This window comes from Urtica dioica, chromosome 6 (assembly GCF_054948205.1).
Source record: "Urtica dioica subsp. dioica isolate 48M chromosome 6, U.dioica_male_clone48M_v1_H2, whole genome shotgun sequence".
NCBI classification, from domain to species: Eukaryota; Viridiplantae; Streptophyta; class Magnoliopsida; order Rosales; family Urticaceae; genus Urtica; species Urtica dioica.
Genome location: NC_142761.1, coordinates 23141335 through 23154343, shown reverse-complemented (window position 1 = coordinate 23154343; position 13009 = coordinate 23141335).

Below are 13009 nucleotides of genomic sequence, written 5' to 3'. Positions count from 1 at the left end.
ACAGGATTTTGCATGACTTCATCCGGCGCTTAGGGGCATCTCAGGAGGAGCTCGCCCGGACGAAGGCTAGGTTGGCTCAGGTCGAGCGAGGTACGCACTCGGGGGCGGAGACCGAGACGCTTCGAGACCAGCTTCGTGAGGCCAGGGTGGAACTCCAGATCGCACTAAATCAGTGCGACGGAGCCCAACTCTCAGTGGCGAAGATGGTGGCCGAGCTAACCGAAGAACGGTGAGCTTGCGAGGTGGCGACCCGATCAGCGAAGATTTTTCGCACTAAGGTTACCGACCTTCGGAGGCAACTGGACGCTTGATCCGATGCCTTAAAGACGTCGCACCGCCCGCTTACCTTAAGCGAAGCGGCGCGTGTTAGGGCGGAAGGGCTTGCGGGCTAATCGTGGCCCGAAGGGCTTGTATCCTTGCCAATAGTCTTGGCGGATTTGCGTCCTTAACTGGGGTTCGTCCTCCGCTAGTTTCATCGTTACGACTTGTCGTCGTTTAAACGTTCGATGTGAGGGGGCGTTTGTGCCCAGTTAGGCGGTTGGCCGACCCGTGTTTGAACGGTGATATCGGCATGTCAGGTTAGGCCGTCGATTAAGCGTGCCTAATGTGGCTGTGACCCAGTGACTTCACTTCGTGCCTTCCGACGATCGAAGAGGTCGTACCGGTAGTTCCCGGGGGCTCAGCGTCCGTGCCTTCGGCGACTGGACGTGCATGTCGCGCCGGGTTGGGCCGGCGTCTTTTGGAGCCCGTGCTTTTAAGCGACAAGCTCGCCGGGTTAGGCCGGCGTCTTCGAGCTCGAGCTGCTTGAGCGACCGAGCTCGCACTGTTTGAACGACCGAGCTCGCCGGGTTAGGCCGGCGTCTTTGAGCTCGTGCTGCTGAGCGACCGAGCTCGCCGGGTTAGGCCGGCGTCTTCGAGCTCACGCTGTTTGAGCGATCGAGGTCGCCGGGTTAGGCCGGCGTTTTCGAGCTCGCGCTGTTTGAGCGATCGAGCTCGCCGGGTTAGGCCGGCGTCTTTGAGCTCGCGTTGTTTGAGCGGACGAGCTCGCCGGGTTAGGTCGGCGTCATTGAGCTCGCGCTATTTGAGCGATTGAGCTCGCCGGGTTAGGCCGGCGTCTTCGAGCTCGCGCTGTTTGAGCGATCGAGCTCGCCGGGTTAGGCCGGCGTCTTTGAGCTCGCGCTGTTTGAGCGACCGAGCTCGCCGGGATAGGCCGGCGTCTTTGAGCTCGCGCCGCTTGAGCGACCGAGTTCGCCGGGTTAGGCCGGTGTCTTTGGGTTCGTGCCCTGAAGCAAGCGAACAAATGTGCACCGGGTTAGGCCGGCGTCTTTTTAGTGTTCACGCCCTTGAGCGTCGGAATGTAGGTGCGCCGGGTTAGGCCGGCGTCTTTTTAGTGTTCGCGCCCTTGAGCGTCGGAACATAGGTGCGCCGGGTTAGGCCGGCGTCTTTTTAGTGTTCATGCCTTTGACCGTCGGAACGTAGGTGCGCCGGGTTAGGCCGGTGTCTTTATGGTTTTCGCGCCCTTGAGCGTCGGAACGTAGGTGCGCCGGGTTAGGCCGGCGTCTTTTTAGTGTTCGCGCCCTTTAGCGTCGGAACGTAGGTGCGCCGGGTTAGGCCGGCGTCTTTTTAGTGTTCGCGCCCTTGAGCGTCGGAACGTAGGTGCGCCGGGTTACGCCGGGGTCTTTTTGGTGTTCGCGCCCTTGAGCGTCGGAACGTAGGTGCGCCGGGTTAGGCTGGCGTCTTTTTGGTGTTTGCGCCCTTGAGCGTCGGGACGTAGGTGCGCTGGGTTAGGGCGGCGTCTTTTTTGGCCCGCTCACCCTGGAGTGAACAAACGCAGTTGCGCCGGGTTCGGCCGGCGTCTTTTTGGGCCTGCTCACCCTGGAGTGAGCGGACGCGGGTGCGTCAGGTTGGGCCGACGTCTTTTGGGCCCGCTCACCTTGGAGTGAGCAAACGCGTCTGCGTCGGGTTAGGCCGACGTCTTTTGGGCCCGCTCACCCTAGAGTGAGTGAACGCGGTTGCGCCGGGTTAGGCCGGCGTCTTTTTGGTCCCGCTCACCCTGGAGTGAGCAGACGCGGGTGCGTCGGGTTAGGCCGACGTCTTTTCTCGGACCCGTAAGCCTGATGGGCCGTCGGGGCCCGAGCTTCTTAAGCCTTTGTATCCCGTGAGTGGGGGGCTTGATTGTTTTTTTTATATGCCGTAATTTCTTGAGTGTACGCCTCAGGACCCATAGCCCCCCGAGTTTTTAGTTTACATGTCGTGCCATGATGACTAAAAACTGTGATAAAATGGGTGAAAAGACCGCAAACTTTATTTTTTATTACGTTTTGCTAACAGAGAACATCCTTGAACAGTGGCGCGTAGGCCTTATTGAATAAGGGAAATCAGAGCAATAAATGGGGAGACTTGGTCACTGGTGGTACTGCCTCAAGTGCTCGGCGTTCCACGGATGCCGGATTGGAGTTCCGTCCGTGTGTTCGATGTAGTAGGTTACGTCGTGTATGACTTATCGAACCCTATATGGTCCTTCCCAATTTGGGCCCAGGACCCCGGCGCCTTGTACTTGGGTGTTTTGAAACACGCGCCTAAGTACAAGGCTGCCGACGGCGAAGATCCGCCTTTTGACTTTGGCGTTGTAGTATCTCTCAACCTTTCGCTTTTGTGCAGCGAGTCTAGTGAGGGCCTCAGATCTTTTCTCGTCGATTAGATCCAGTTTGAGGCGCATGGCCTCGTCATTTTCCTTTTCGTCGAAAGTGTCGACCCGGTAGGTGGGGACTTCCGTTTCCACGGGGACCACTGCTTCAATCCCGAAGGCTAGGGAGAAGGGGGTCTCTCCGGTGGCGTTTCGAACGGTCGTTTGATAGGCCCATAGGATGAAAGGCAATTTCTCAGCCCAGCACCTTTTTGGGCTTCGAGCTTTTTCTTGAGGTTGCTTTTAATTGTCTTGTTGACGGCTTCCACTTGGCTATTAGCATGTGGATGTCGCGGGGATGAGAATGTCTTGCTTATCCCTAACTGGGCGCAGATATCTCTAACCCTCGCGTTGTCGAACTACGCGCCGTTATCGGTCACGATCGACGCGGGGATGTCGTGGCGGCATATTATTAACTTCCAGATGAAGTTTATAGTATTGGCCTCGGTGATCCTGGCCAGAGGCTCGGCTTCGACCCACTTAGTGAAGTAGTCGATAGCGACGATGGCGTATTCGTACTGCCTCGGGGCTTTGGGAAGCTTGCCGATAATGTCTACGCCCCATTTTGCGAAGGGGCGTGGAACAACGATGCTACTCAAGGGAGATGGCGGCTGACGTGGAACGTTGGAGAAACGTTGACACTTGTCGCACTTTCTTGCCCAGTCGTAGGCGTCTTTTTTCATCGTCGGCCAGAAATAGCCTTGTCGAAGTGCTTTGAGTGCGAGGGACCTCCCAGCGGCGTGGTTCTCGCAGAGGCCTTCGTGGATCTCGCGGAGGACCTTAGTCGACTCGACGCTGTTGAGACATCGGAGCAGCGGGGTTGAATACCCGCGCTTGTATAAGGCTTCGCCTCTCAACACGTATTTGGATGCGAGGGCTTTCAGCCTTTCGGCTTCTTTGCGGTCTTCGGGAAGTACCCCTCTTCGCAAGAAGTCCGGAAGCGAAGTCATCCAAGTTGTATGAGCGGCGCTCTCAATCGTTCCAACCTCGTCACGTGAGACGGATGGTCGCGAGAGAGACTCGATTGGGATAGTTCCCAACCCGTCTTCGGTGATACCGGATCCGAGGCGAGCTAAGGTGTCACCCTCGGAGTTCTCTTCTCGTGGGATCTGAATGATCTCGAACCAGGAGAAGGCATCTAGCTTGGCATTTGCCTTTGCCAAGTAGGCGATCATGTTAGGCTGTTTGGCAACGTAGTCGCCTTTAACCTGATTTACGATCAGCTGCGAGTCACAGTGTATTCGTAAAGTTTGTACGTTGAGCTTTTGAGCGAGCTCTAGCCCTACTACGAGGGCTTCGTACTCGGCCTTATTATTGGAGGCCTGGAATCCGTAATGGAGGGCGTAGCGTAACTTTTCCCGTTCGGGATTTGTTAGAATCACACCGGCGCCTGGTCCTTGGGCATTAGATGCTCCGTCTACGTGTAATTCCCAGATGGGACCCGTAGGGTCGACCTTTCTCTTTCGAGCCGACAAGTCGTCGGTCGAGTCGTCTTCTGCTCTTCCCATGTCGGGATTGTAGGAGAATTCTGCTACGAAACCAGTTAAGGCTTGAGCCTTTATTGCTGGTCTCGAATGAAACTCGATCCCGTACTCGCTCGATTCTTGGGACCAGATCGCCATGCGAGTCGATGTTCCTTTTTGAAGAGCTTTACCGATTGGGTGTCCTGTTCGGACAACGATTGGGTGAGCCTGGAAGTAGAGGCGTAGCTTTTTGGCGGGTACAAGGAGAGCGAGAGAGAGCTTCTCTATCTCTGTGTACCGCGTTTCGGCGTCGAGTAGGGCTTTGCTCACATAGAAGATGGGCCATTGAGCCCTATCTTCTTTACGGACTAGCACAGCGCTTATAGCCCGTTCGGAGACGGCGAGGTAGACGTAGGGCGTCTCGCCTTCTTTTGGCTTGGAGAGGAACGGGGGTGTCCCGAAGTAGGCCTTCATTTCTTGAAAGGCCTTCTCGCACTCGTCCGTCCATTCAAAGCCGTCCGTCTTCTTTATTGCCTTGAAGAACGGTTGACACTTGTCGGTTGCTTTGGCCACAAAACGCGAGAGGGCGGCAATCCGACCGGTCAGACTTTGGACTTCATTGACACGTCGCGGAGACTTCATGTCAAGGAGTGCCTTGATTTTCTCGGGGTTCGCTTCGATACCTCGACGGCTAACTATGTAGCCTAGGAACTTCCCGGACTCGACCCCGAACACGCATTTGTTGGGGTTGAGCTTCATTTTGTACCGGCGGAGGATTAAGAACATCTCCCTCAGGTTGTCTACGGGATTGGTGGCCAGTAGGCTTTAAACGAGCATCTCGTCCACGTATACTTCCATGGTCTTGCCGATTAGGTCGGCGAAGATCCGGTTTACCAATCGTTGGTAAGTAGCTCCTGCATTCTTAAGGCCGAAAGGCATGACCTTGTAGCAGTAGAGGCCGCGATCAGTGACAAAGGTTGTCTTGATCTGATCGGGCTCGTGCATTCGTATCTGGTTATAGCCCGAGTAGGCGTCCATGAAACTTAGGAGTTCATGTCCTGCCGTGGCGTCAACCAGTTGTTCGATGCGTGGGAGTGGAAAGCAATCTTTCGGGCAGGCTTTGTTAAGATCTTTGTAATCTATGCAAATGCGCCACTTCCCGTTAGGCTTTTTGACCATTACCACATTGGCCACCCACTTTGGGTACTTGGCTTCTCGGATGAAACCAGCGGAGAGAAGTTTTTCGACTTCCTCGTTTATCGCTAGGTATCGTTTGGGGTTGAACGCGCGTCTAGCTTGTACCTTTTCAGCGATAGTTTTATCGTCGTTCAATCGATGCACAATCACATCGGGGTCTATGCCGGGCATGTCTGCATGTGTCCATGCAAAGACATCCTTAAACTCCCGAACGAAGGACGCGAGTTGAGTTTTGATGGCTAGAGGGAGTTGTGCACCGATCTTCACCACCTGGTCAGGTTTAGCTTCGTCGAGAACGATCGAAGTGAGATCATCGGGAGTGTCAACTTTCAACCTCTCGATATCGTCGCCGGGGTCTAATTCCCCGAGTTGCCGTGCGTCTTTCTGATCACATGGGTAGTCGTCTTCCAATTGGTAGATCGTGTTAACCCTTTTTTCAGCGGGTTTGCCGTCCACGCCTTGGACGTAGCATACCCTCGCTTGGGTTTGATCACCGGCCATGACGCCAATTCCCTCTTCGGTGGGGAATTTCACTAGCAAGTGATAAGTGGACGTGATAGCCCTTAGTCTGTTCAATGTGGGTCGCCCAATGATAACATTGTAGGGCGACTCCTGGTCGACCACAAGAAAGGGGACCATGTGAACGACCTCGATGCCTCCGGTGGTTCCGAAGGTGACTGGTAAATCAATGATTCCTTCAGTCATGACCTTTTCTCCCGTGAACCCAAACAGAGGGGTTTGAGTCGGGACAGGGCGGAGCCCCCCGAGCTTCATGCGCTCGAGGGTGGTCTTAAAGATTATATCGGCTGCGCTGCCGTTATCAATAAGAACTCTTTTTACCAAGTTGTTGGCCACCTGGGCCTTGAGGACTATAGCGTCATTGTGCGGGTGCACAACTCGCTTGGCCTCTTCATTGGTGAACTGTATCGTCTCGAGAGGTACGGACGGAGGTTCCTCGTAGGTGAGGTTAACCTGTCCGGCAAGGCCTTCTTGAGAGGCAGCTCTGAGGAGCTTTTTGTTGTCAATGGTGCCCACAAGAAGAGTTCTAGTGTGTATTTATGTACATTTGATGTCATATAGTCTTACGAAGACTCTTGCTTGTAATTGCTTATTCATTAGTAAAAAGTTGAAACGTTCATTCAATCTTCCTTGTTTGAAGCTTTATGATAAAACCTTAGTCTTTAGTCCATAAACAACTTACGAAGAGACAAATGTAGATTTGCATGAACAAACTCTTCGTAGTTTGCTTAAAACGATATATTCGCAATCTAAGGGTTAAAGGACTATTGACCTTAGTATGATTGTTAGAAGAATCTATGATGTCTGGTTATGAGGCATTGAGAGTTGGAGACTCTATAGTTCTTCTAGGTATCTTCTTAAGGTACTGAATTGACCAGTGCACTTCTAGAGACAAGATAAGAACAAACCATTTAACCTCTTATGTCTCGAAGTCACTACGTATGAATTGCATCGTGCTTACCTTAATCCTGAAATGAAACATGTCATTTCAGACCTTAGTATTCTCATTTGAGAAAGTCAGAGTTCGGACTCACTATGTGATTCCGAACAGGGCCTATTGGTGCAGTACTAAGTTGTGAGAATGTCATGAGTAACTTTGTGAAGTTCTCATAGATATGGAATTCATGTACAAGATTGCTGAAATGCAATGTATGTCACCTCATGCTTTGTCCCTTGGAGTGTGAATAAATGAACTGGCCAGTGTCCAAATTGAGTCCTGACTCTTTTGGATGAAACAATGTGACATGTTGGCTCCTCGTCAATACATTGTTTCTAACTTATTCACAAGCGACAAAGGAGTTGAGGAAATAACAGCTAGAAGGGTAAAATGGTAATTTAGTAAATCCCGACTAGCTGATGACATTCATGAAGGGTAAACATAGATAATAATAAGTGGATCCGCTCATCATAATTAGGTTGAATTCTTGAGTAGAAAATAAATTCATTTGAACCGAGAGATTTTCAGTGTCAACTCTTTAGTGGAGTCAGTTGGCATTAAGCTAAACTTGGAAAAGGTTTGTTAACTTTTGAGTCGAAGAGTTTAGCTCAAGCTTTGTTCATTTGGGTCCATGAGGTCACTGTCACGAATCACATCGAGTAGGAATAGTTAAACTGGAAGCTAAGTCAAAACAAGAACGAAAATTATCAAAAGGGTATTTTTGTCATTTGAGACAAAGGATGAAATGAATGTCAATAAATTTTTTGACAAGGTCATTTGATGACATGTTTCACTCGGCCAATATTAGTCTTATTGGGCCTTGTGGATTAATTTCATTTCATAAGAATTTTATTGAAAATTCTTAATGGGCCTTTCTCATATTGTCATGAACAAATGAAGAAGCTTCTAGAAGCTCCTTCTAGTTGAGATAGGTGTTATCGGCCCGACGAGGTCCGACGACTCGATCGACACTTCGGGCGGCCGAGCAAGCTCACTCGGCCATTGGCCGAGTGAAACCCTACTTCCAGCCCACACTCGGCCGGCCCATCAACTCACTCGGCCAATGGCCGAGTGAGCCTTCTCTCGGTCCAAGCCCATCACTCGGGCAATGGCCGAGTGAACTTCTCCATATGTTCACTCGGCCAATGGCCGGACGAGGCCCACCATGCTCACTCGGCCCATGGCCGAATGAAGCCTCAGATGTCCCAGCGTGTTCGCCCGGCCAATGGCCGAGTGAGCCTTCTCTCGGTCCAAGCCCATCACTCGGGCAATGGCCGAGTGAACTTCTCCATATGTTCACTCGGCCAATGGCCGGACGAGGCCCACCATGCTCACTCGGCCCATGGCCGAATGAAGCCTCAGATGTCCCAGCGTGTTCGCCCGGCCAAGGGCCGAATGAAGTCTCCAGCCGGCCCACCATGCTCGCTCGGCCGATGGCCGAGTGAGGCCCCGAGCGGCCCAGCACGCTCGGTCGGCCGAAGGCCGAATGAAGACCCCTGCCGGCCCAACAGCTCACTCGGTCAACAGCCGAGTGAGTCTTCCCTCGGCCCAGACTCTTCGCTCGGCCATCACTCGGCCGATGGCCGAGTCAAGCTCACCCGGCGTCCAGTCCTTCACTCGGCCATTGGCCGAGTGAACCTCCCCCGGCGTCCATTCCTTCACTCGGCCATTGGCCGAGTGAATCTCCCTCGGCGACCATCATCTCACTCGGCCATCGGCCGGCCCAACCTCACTCGGCCGATGGCCGACTCAGCCTCACTCGGCCAAGGGACCCTCAACACGTCTCTTGGTCGCCTATAAATAGAGGAGTCCATTCTCTAGTCCAGGTAATCCGAATTTGAGTACTGAAACGCTGTCGAACTCGTACCTCGCTCGTTTCTCTCAAGTCTCGACCTCTAAACACTAAACCCTCTACAAACCACCTCAATCCTACTAATGTTGAGCGTCGGAGAGGTAAACAGAGGCAACCCCTCTGTTTCCCCTTTGTAGTTCACACCTTTTTGTTCACGTTTCAGGTGTTTGGACGAGATAGAGATCACCTACAACTAAGGGACGGCTTGGGACACCAAGCCCGACACGCTCGAGTCGAGACGAGACCACTTGGTCCGGCCTCGGGTCTAACCGTCTATGACTCCTAAATCGTTGTCCGAAAAACTGCGACAACATTTTGGCGCTAGAAGGAGGGGATCTCTCGACCTTGACGACGCATTCCCTCTACCAGTTTTCTCCCTTTGTTCTCACGACTCTCGAGAGATGAGTCACATTCCCACTACCTCCGCGGGTACCCGAGCGACGAGCTCGAGGTACGGTCTTCGACGCCTGGCACATCGTCTTGAAGGGCAACCTCGCGATAGCGAGAGCCAGCCCCAAGACCCGATGACTGACCCCGAGGCCGTGCTCCGAGAGGACACGGCCCGGCGGCTTGCGGAGCTCCTTGACCGCCCCGGCGTCGACGGTTCGCTCATAGTCGACCTCCTCGGCTATGACGTTGAAGATAGGTCCGCCAGAGACTACTCCGACTCCGAATATGTGGGGGAGTCGAGGACCAACGAGGCGACGCCTAGCCTCGCCCCTTCGCGGCCCGAGAGGCCCAACGACGCTTTGGCCGGACCGTCGCACCTAGCGCGGCAGCAGGCACGGTCACATTCCCGGGGACTCGCCCCCTCGGTTTCAAGAGGTGGCTGGACACGGCCCCTCGCCGAGGAGAGAGCGACTCTGGTAGATGATGGGGCCGACAGCCGAAGCGCCCGCCGGACGGCCCGACCAAGGGCGACCTCGCCTCGCCCCGCACCGAGTGCGGACCTTAGAGAGCGCTTGACGGCGCAGAGAAACTCCCGAGGGGAGGATCTCCGCCAAAGGCTAAACTCTCGAAGGGACGCGCTCCCCGCCGCAACTCTCGGCCGGCCGCAGGCCAATGTCGTGGACCAAGCGTCCAACGAACGCCAACCGGTGACTCCCGTGGCCCCGACGGTCGGCCCCGCTAACGGGCTCGACATGGTCACGATGATTCAGAGCCTCCAGAATCAAATCATCGAAATGAGGGAGTCGGGGAGGCAAAGGCCGTACGGAGGGATCGAGGAATCATACTCTCCCTTCGCCGCGCAAATCCTCGCGCAACCATGCGTGGGGAACTTCAAGTTACCGTCCATTCCCCCCTACGATGGACGTACGGACCCCCACTTCCACGTCCAACACTATGAGACGTGGATGACTATGCAGGGGCAGGCGGACGCCACCCTCTGCCAAGCCTTCAGCCTGACCCTCACAGGCTCGGGGTTTGAATGGTTCCGAAGCTTGAGGCCGGGAAGCATCCCGTCTTTCCGGGCCTTGCGAGAGGCTTTCCTCGCCCGATTCGCCACCCTCGTGGCGCAAAAGAAGCCGAAGACCCACCTCTTCTCTATCCGACAAGGAAGAGACGAGACGTTGAGACAATACCTCGCTCGCTTCACCGAGGAGTCTCACAAGGTCGAAGGGTTCGACGACAGGGACGCCATCACGGCGATCACCGAGGGAGTGCGCACGAGCGACTTCCTCAAGTCTATTGTTGGCCAAGTCCCGCGTGACATGGCGGAGCTGATGACAAGAGCCCGCACGTACATGGGAGTCGAGGACTATCTCGATGGCCGAGATGGCCGAAAGGCAGGAGGACAGGGGAGCCGCCGCCGCGACGATCGAGATGAAGATCGTCCCGACCCCCGAAAGAGGAGGAATAAGGGAAGCCAGGCCCCTAACGGCCGTTCCCCCCCCGGGCCGAAGCCGTCGCATGTCGACAGCTTCCGGAGGTTCTCGCCATTCACTCCCCTGAACACTCCGCCGGAGCAAATCCTAGCTCTGCACCATGACAAGTTGGGGAGCCCGACCCCGCTCACGAAGGATCCCGCCAAGAGGGATCAAAGCAAGTATTGTGACTACCATCAAGATCACGGGCACCTGACATCCGAATGCTATCAACTCAAGCGTCAGATTGAGGCCCTGATTCAAGATGGGAAGCTGAAAGAGTACGTCCTGAGAACTATCGGGACGGCCGCGGCGCACGGAGGTCGCCCGCGGCAAGGGAAGAAAGGCCCGGCGACGGTGACTGTCACGGACCGAGCGACAAACAAAGAGCCGGAGAGCTCACAACTTCACGTCGTGGGTGCAATCTTGGGTGGCCCGGAGTTCGGAGACTCGGCTACGCAAAGGAAGAAGTACGTGCGCGAAGTTTCCCAAGGGAAAATAGCGCACTACATCAACCACACGTACGAGGTCCCTTCTCCGGCCCCCTTCGAGTCCATGTTCTTCACCGGACAAGAAGCAACGCGAGTTCTCCATCCACACAATGACGCGATAGTCGTCTCTGCCCCGGTCGCCAATAACCTCGTCCGGAGAATCCTGATCGACAATGGGAGCTCCGCCGACATAATCTTCAAATCTGCGTTGGACAGGATGAAGCTATCCGGGGTAAGACCGACCCCGATCTCAACCCCGCTCTTCGGCTTCTCTGGGGAGAGGGTTATGACGGAGGGAACTATCGACCTCCCGGTTACCTTCGGTACGCCGGGGGGGCTCGAGGTTACCCACATCGTGTCGTTCCTGGTGGTGGATCAGCCCTCGGCTTACAACATCATCGTCGGCGGCCCGACTCTCAATCGGTTGAAGGCCATAACGTCCACGTACCACCTGATGATGAAGTTCCCGACCGATAAAGGGATCGCCGTGATGTTGGGAGACCAATCCATGGCGAGGATGTGCTACATCCAGGGCGTGGACGGAAAAGGGAAAGCGAAGGTGGTGAGCACCATCTTCCAACTCGGAGACAAATTCCCGTGCAAGTTAGAGGAAGGAGGCACCTTCGGAGAGCTAGACCAAAGGGACGAAGTCGAGCGTCGAAAGGTGGAGACACCGGACGACCTCGTTCCCGTCGTGTTGGACGACGCCAAACCTGACCAAGTAGTCAAGGTAGGCGCCCAACTCCCGTCTGAGACCCGAGTCGAGCTCGCCGCTTTCCTCCGAGAGCACAAAGATGTCTTTGCGTGGACACACGCCGACATGCCGGGGATCGACCCCGAGATCATGGTTCATCGTCTCAACGATGACAAGAGGGTGGCCGAGCGCGTTCAGCCGCGACGGGCGTTCAGTGGGGAGAGGTACCAAGCCATTGGTGAAGAAGTTGACAAACTTCTCGCCGCCGACTTCATCAGGGAGGCGGAGCACCCCAAGTGGGTGTCCAACGTGGTGATGGTCAAGAAGCCAAACGGGAAGTGGCGGATCTGTATCGATTACAAAGATCTCAACAAAGCCTGCCCGAAAGACAGCTTCCTTCTCCCGAGGATCGAGCAGCTCGTGGACGCCACGGCGGGCCACGAGTTGCTGAGCTTCATGGACGCCTATTCAGGCTACAACCAGATCCGCATGCACGAGCCGGATCAAATTAAAACCACCTTTGTTACGAACCGCGGACTTTACTGTTACAAGGTCATGCCCTTTGGCCTCAAAAAAGCGGGAGCGACGTATCAAAGGTTGGTGAACCGCATGTTCGCCAATCAAATTGGCAAGACTATGGAGGTCTACGTGGATGACATGCTTGTCAAAAGCCTGAAAGCCCGCGACCACGTTCGAGACCTTAGGGAAATGTTCACGATCCTGCGGCGCTACAAGATGAAGCTTAACCCCAACAAGTGCGCTTTCGGGGTCGAGTCTGGAAAGTTTATGGGCTACATGGTGAGCCGCCGCGGGATCGAGGCCAATCCTGAGAAGATCAAGGCGATCTTAGAGATGAGGTCGCCACAAAAGGTCAAAGAAGTTCAAAGCCTGACGGGAAGGATCGCCGCCCTGACGCGATTTGTTTCCAAAGCCACTGACAGGTGCCAACCGTTCTTCAAGGCACTGAAGAAGACCGACGGGTTCGTGTGGACGGAGGAGTGCGAGGAAGCATTCCGCGATATGAAAGCCTATTTCACCTCCCCCCCGTTCCTCGCGAAGCCGAAGAATGGCGAAACCTTGTTCCTCTACCTCGCGGTTTCCGATAGGGCCGTGAGCGCGGTTCTCATACGCGAAGAAGACAAGGTGCAATGGCCAATCTACTACGTTAGCAAGGCGCTCCTCGACGCCGAAACCCGATACCCCGAGATCGAAAGACTGTCCCTCGCCCTCGTCATGAGCGCGAGAAAGCTCCGGCCCTACTTCCAGGCGCACCCCATCGTGGTCCGCTCGGGGCATCCCATCGAG